Raw genomic sequence first — 6,958 nt, forward strand, 5'->3', positions numbered from 1 at the left:
CTGCCCTCACCCATCCACCCAACCATACTGTACTGCTGCCAGATTAATCTTCATTAAATACTACTTATAATTTTATAGTAATAACAACAGTAGCTCATTTATATAGTGCTTTCCTCACAGTAACCTGTGAGGGAGATAGTGCGAGTATTATGATACCTACTTTAAAAAAAGAAAAATCTGTAGTTTAGAGAACTGATTAATCAATAAGCTTTATGAAGTGCCTACTATATACTAATACATGCTAGGAATAGTAAAAACAAACAAAAGAACAAACAAACAGAAAATCCTTGCCCTCGGATAACTTAAATCCTATAAAGAGACTTTCCCAAAGACACACAGCTAGTTGGAGGATTCTTCACCTCTCATCCAGTCTTATAACTGAACCAGCTAGCCATCTGACTTGCTGCCACCTTACCTCTTCCTGCTAGGAACTGTACCATCTAAAATGGGCCTCTAGAAGTGATACCCCAAGTCTCCAAGACACTTGTCTCCCTACCTCAGCCCCTACTTTTCCCCTCTTCTGAAAAGGGTATGACATTTGGATGCCCCATGGATCTACTATGATTTCTGAGATCAAATCTCTTTTCCATGGCCTCTACGACTTCAGTTTGTCTTCTCCATGAGAATTTTAGCCCCATGAAGATATTTCACTTTTATATTGATGTTCCTAATGCTTAGCACAGTGTCTGGCACATAGGAAGTGCTTAATAAATGTTTCTTCATTCATTCATTCTTTCAGAGTCAAAGCTAGAACCAAAGTTTCTTGACTCCCAAATCAGTACTCATTCAATGACACCAATGGTTCCCATGTCCCCTCCCCTATTTGAGAGTATAGTGGCACCATTCTGTGGAATGATAATAATAGCTAGGAAGGAGGAGAATCAATCTACTTAAGATTTCATTGCTTTAAGGTTCTGCACTCTACCAGTGCAGATGGACAACTGTTCTGTGACTTACAATCTTAGAGACTTACTTGGGACATAGAGAGGTTATTGTAAAATTTACTACTTCTATTTTACATGGGAAAAGGTCAGAGATATTAAGCTCAGAGAAAAAAAAAGGTGTAACAGTTAAGTGACTAACCTGTAACCATACAGCTAGCAAGGCAGGATTTGAACCAAGGTTTCTCTTGACTCCAGGTCCAACAGGCTGGTTCACTACACCAAGAAGTGTTTTTTCACTGCCTCAGTCTTGAAAGACCTCTTTCTTCTCTGAATTCCTATAATTTGCTGATTGTCTTTATAATGCAGTCTAGTACTTGATTACATGCTGTATTATTTTCTCTAATTGTTTCATATATTAATATCTCCTTACCCAAATTAGATCATAATCTCCTCAGGGCTGAGTACTATGTCTGCTATTTATCTTTTTTTCCTTCCATTCATGGTACCTTGTTCAGTGTTGCATGCAAGGTAGTCGTTAAATAAATACTTGTAGACTTTATTGGGGGCAACTAGGTGTGGCATAATGGATAGAAAGCACAGGGGCCTGGAATCAGGAAGACATGAATTCAAATCTGGCCTCAGACACTTAGTAGCTATGTAATCCTGAGCAAGTCACTTAATCCTATTTCCCTCATCTATAAAATGAGCTGGAGAAGAAAATGGCAAAACCACTCTAGTTTCTTTGCCAAGAAAACTCCAAATGGAGTCACGAAGAGTCAGACATGACTGAACAACAAAAGAATTGATTTGTTCATCCAGTCTTTTGCCCCCTCCAACAGATCCCAGAAACCAAAGAAAATCCTACGGAAACCAGAATAGTAATCACCTCTGAAGTGACTAAAATAGCCTGACCTGTCTTGCCCAGGAGGGGCAAAGAAAAAGTATTTTGTTCCTATACTCCAATATCAGATGCTTTATTTTCCAAAATAATTCCTATGGAATTCCCCTTCATCTTCTCCCAAAGCAGCCTTCTACTTGTCATACAGACCACATTTCTGGGCCATTCTTGCTAAAAATTAATAATATCTAGCATTTATATAACACTAAAGTTTTTCAAAGCCCATCCATGTTTTCTTGTGGGAGCTTCACAACTCTGTAAATAGGTATTATTATCTCTATTTTGCAGATGAGGAAACTAAGATTTATTTCATAGAGGCTGTGATTTGCTGGAGGAACATTTGGCTAGTAAATATCTGAGGTAGGATTTGAACTCTTCCTGAGATCAAATATCCTTTCCCTTAGAAACCAGGATCCCCAGACCAAGACTAAAGCTAAAGAGTGAGGAAAACAGCCCAAGCAGATGCCAGTCTAGGAGACCAGGTTCCGCCAGGTCTCATGCGCTCCTGAGAGACCTGTTAATTGATGTCTATTCATAGCAACAATTATAAGGACATTAAGGTGGTATTTATAGCTGCTTTCACCTCGGGCTCCCAGCAAGTAGCAGGGGGTGTGTCTTGGCAGGATCATTCCATTCCTTTCTGGTAACAGGTCAGAAACACTCTGGTGGCCTTAGGAGTATGTCTCAATTATTTTATACCTCTCATCCCTACCTGAGACAGACTTCTTACAGAGCAATCTGGTATTCTTCTAGTCCTCAAGCAGTTGCTGGATGAATGCTACCCTTCGTGTAGACTCGTGGTCAGCGCAGGGCTCTTGAGCCCAGAGCTCCGAGCTCACCCTCCTCCACTCTCAGCCTGGCACGGTAGTGGTGGACCCCAGCACCCGGCTCCTCTGGATGTGAGACTCTTCAAGCCTTAATGATGTGCTGCACCTCTTCTTCTCTGCTGCCTTGTATCATTGCTATTCACATGCAGATTTTTATTTCCCTTACCAAAGGCAATGTGACATGGAGTCAGCTGGTGCCTAAGTTCAAACCTCACCTCTGACATTTATCTGTGTGATGATAGGCAAATATCTTATTTACCTGTTTCCTGAGGGTTGTTGTATAAGTCAAATGAAATAATGCATGCATGGCACTTTGTAAACTCTAGGAGTCCTATAGAAAGTCAGCACAGTAGGGACATTGTATTCACGGGGGATATGTTCTAAGACCTACCACGGATGGCTGAAACTATAGATGGAAGTAAACACCTGCTGATTCCATATATAATATGATTTTCATATAATAAGCTTAATTGATAAATTAAACACAGTAAGATATTACCAACATTAAATACAGTAAAAATAAAGTACATTGTACACTATTTTATCATACTGTTATCTCTTTCTCTCTCTCTATCTCTCTTTCTCTATCTCTCTCTCTGTCTCTGTCTGTCTGTCTATCTGTCTGTCTGTCTCTCTCTCTCTCTGGGGTATTCAGAGAAAACTAGTACCTCTGCTGAGATGGCTTTTCAGGGCTGTTCACTCACCTTTAGTGTCCATCTGGGACTCAACTCTCACCTGTGGTTCCAAGAAGTGGGAGCAAGTACAGTAGTTATAGCCTGGTAAAACCATCTTGGCAAATGGGCTGAACCAAACTGAGGGTAATTGACTCTGACCCATCAGTGAGTTAAAGGCATGTCTACCTCAGGCATGGGAAGACTTTCCTGGTGGAATGGATGGATGAGAACAATGTATTCCAACGGCCATGAAGGCAGCTGAAGCAGGTGCTGTGAGGAGCACTTAGAGCTTGGTCAGACATCGAAGATGCTAAGGTCTTCTACTACATCCTGGGCCATCACCAGTTATCCTGACTTTTGTCTTGCCACTGGACTTGGGCATCTCTGGAAGAGAGATCGAAGCTGACAACTTCAAGAATAGCTGCCTCACTTAAATCCAATTCATGTACAAGTCAAAGCGTCACCCTGTAATGTCGTTGGTCCTCTTTGAAAAATGAAAAACAAACAAATCTCTCTCTGGATCTCAAAGGGAGAGGAGTCATGTATTGAGCTGGCGGACTATATCAAATTAAGCCTGTACTCACTTGGTGGGTGGTTTGAAACTTATGAACTGTTTATTTTTTTATTTTCTGGAATTTTATAATTTTTTTCCCATGGTTAACCACAGATAATTGAATCAGTAGATCCTGAGTCAGTAGATATGGGGGCCCACGTGTATTTAATATTATTTTGTAAGCTCCTCCAAAGAAAAAATATTGTCTTATTGACTTTTTTATGCCTCTCAGCGCCTAGCATAGCATTTTACATGAAGTAGACTTTTATGAGATATCTAGAGTGCTGGACTTAGAGTCAAGAAGACTTTCATTCAAATTCTTTCTTCAGTGACTAGGTCTCTAACCCTCTGTTTCCTCATTTATAAAGTAAGTGTAAGAGGTGACTGGTGCATGCTCAGAGAGCATTCATCTTTCGAATGATACAGTTCTCTACGTGGAACTTGCTTCCAGGAGAGAGTCAAGATGACATGTCATTGGAAATGCCTGGAGATACTTTGGAGTAGGTGTAGACATTCTGTAACCAGCTCTGACTTGCCTACCATGTAATGAATGGTGGCCTCTTTGATTGACTGTAGTTATGTCTTCCAAAAGGCTTTCACCTTTCCCTCTCTCTTGGAGGATCTCTGTTCTGGTTTGACTCCTTCAAGGGAAGCAGTTTTTGGTCTCCCTCCCCACTCCAGGCCAACTTGTGGACTCATGAATGTGGGCCAAGTTCTTTGTTGACCTCTGTGTTAGTTCTTTCATCATAGGTAAAGGGACCGAAAACCGCAACCTTCTAAGTTTCAAAAGCTTGGGAGAGTGAGCCATCCAGGCCTCCAAGAGTCAAGTCTGTGCTAAGTTTTGCAGCCAGCCTAGCATTGATTCTTCCAGGATAAAAAGCAACCACCTTCAGGACTTAAGTCTAGCAGTATCTGAACTAAGGATTTTTCCAGTAGCAATGCTGCATTTGGACATGAACTTCATGGCAACAATGCTAGGAAGAAATCATGTTAAATCAGAGCCTACTCTACCCAGAGACTGAGGCGATAGAGGGGATAGCATGCTCTCTGGGTGTAGGGGGAAATGTTGGTATTTTGGGGGTTTTTTTACATCTTAGAGGTAAATATCTCTTTCTAAAAGTCAATTGATAAGAGATTAAATTGGACTGGAGTACTCGTGGCTAACAGTGAGGAGAGCTCTTCTGGCAGGCACTTGAGCCAGTAGCATTAGCAAAGAAATACCTCCAAATTCTCAGGGAAATTGCTAGAACCCTGATGGGGATATATGGCAGTTTGTGGGATAGTAGATCATAGCATACTTACTACATAGGGATAACAATAGCATCTATTTCACAAGGCTGTTGTGAGAATCCAATGAGATCATACATATAAACTATTTTATAAACCTTAAAGTATGATTTAAATACTAGTTAGTATTAGAAAATTGTTATTGAATTGTGTTTGTATTATAAAATAGTTATAATCTCTTCTACATCATTATGTAATCCTTTTTTGGTTAGTTAGTTGGATGAATGAATGGATCGATAAGTTTTTCCTTGAGTTTGGAGGGAAGGATAGAGGCTTCAGGTTTTATACTGGGAATTTTCTTTTCTCTATCTTTGATTTGGCTAATAACTCTTTCATTTTCCTATAGGGTTTGTGCCGTTGATCCCATGATGAAAACCAGGTGAGTAATTCTGCAAGAAAAAGAGAGAGATATTAAACTTGTTCCTCTTCTCCTCAGTCCAAGACTTCTATGCACTTGAAAAGTATGTGTTCTGTTTCCTAAATGTCTACTAGATGGAAATCTTTAAAGACCTTCTTTGAATCCCTTTGACACATCTGCTGTTTTCCCAGGGAGAGGTGACTGATGACCTTCAGAAAGTTATTGGCTTAGTTTAAAAAACTTCAGTTTATCCAAAGAGAGAAAAGATTTACAACTTGAAGAGAAAGGGGAAAGGGCAAGTTGACCGCCTGATGCCACCAGGCAATCTCCCTCCTCTGGCATACCACCTTCAATAAGCTGAGTCCTCTGTCTTGTTGCCCCACCATCCAGGCACACTCAGATGATGCCCACCCTCAATCTCCAGTAGGTTCATATCATCATAATTTTATCACCTCACTCCTCCATCACAATCATCCCTATTCCTTATACATACACATATATATTCCAGTTCTCCATTTCCAGACTAGACAGAGTTCTTTCTGTCACAGCCCTTCCCTTCCAATAACAGGCAGAGACAAATTCTGGGCAATTTGTGGAGCGTGGGAAGAGTTGTATATTTGTAACATCCTTTGTAACACCACAGGCAGCTATCAGACCATGTTTCTCCCAGAGAGAAAGGCTCTAAGAGTTTGAGGAGGCTAAAGGAGAGGAATGGGGAAAAGATGGGATGGACAGATGGAGAGATAGAGATGAAAATGATTGAGAGGAGCTTAAATCCCTCACTAGCTCTATTTCTTTGCACATTGTCTGATCATTTTCATAATTTAGAACAAAGTGCAACACTATTTAATGAGCCCATTAATGACCCTTAATTTGCTCTCTGCAGGCCAAATTCATAAAATATTTATGCTCCATTTACACAAGATTTCCTCTGACTCTTTGGGGTGAATAGACTTTGTAGAACAGCTGAAAGGTTATATGTCCATAATCTCTAGACCAAAGAGTTCCTGGGATCTGTCTGACCTAAGTTGAGAGGAACAGAGGAAAGAGGGGAGAAAGCAGAAAGGTGGTCAGTTCCTGATGTAATCCTGTTTCCTTTTCTTATTCCCAATCACGGCAGAGAGAAGCCAGGTAAAGGGAAACCCAGTCCAGACTTCTGTGAGATATTTCTTGCAGGAGGCACTCGACTTGATCAGTGTCAACTAAAAAACATTTAATTCACGCCTGCTTAGATTCCTCGAACTCTGCTTGACATCCAGCCCCAGAAGGCATGGGTTTCTATTTGGAACTCAAACATTTAAAAAAAACAAAATGAATGTTAAAAAAATTTTTACATTTAATTAGTGGGGGAGGAATATAATATTACTAAAAAAACCCCATAGGTTCCTCTCTAGAGCACTGGTCTCCATAGTAGGGCACAAAGTGATCCATAACGGTTCAGGAAGAAAATATTAGAAGTAAGGAGAATCATTAGAGC

The sequence above is a fragment of the Gracilinanus agilis genome, chromosome 2 (assembly GCF_016433145.1).
Source record: "Gracilinanus agilis isolate LMUSP501 chromosome 2, AgileGrace, whole genome shotgun sequence".
Classification (NCBI taxonomy): Eukaryota; Metazoa; Chordata; class Mammalia; order Didelphimorphia; family Didelphidae; genus Gracilinanus; species Gracilinanus agilis.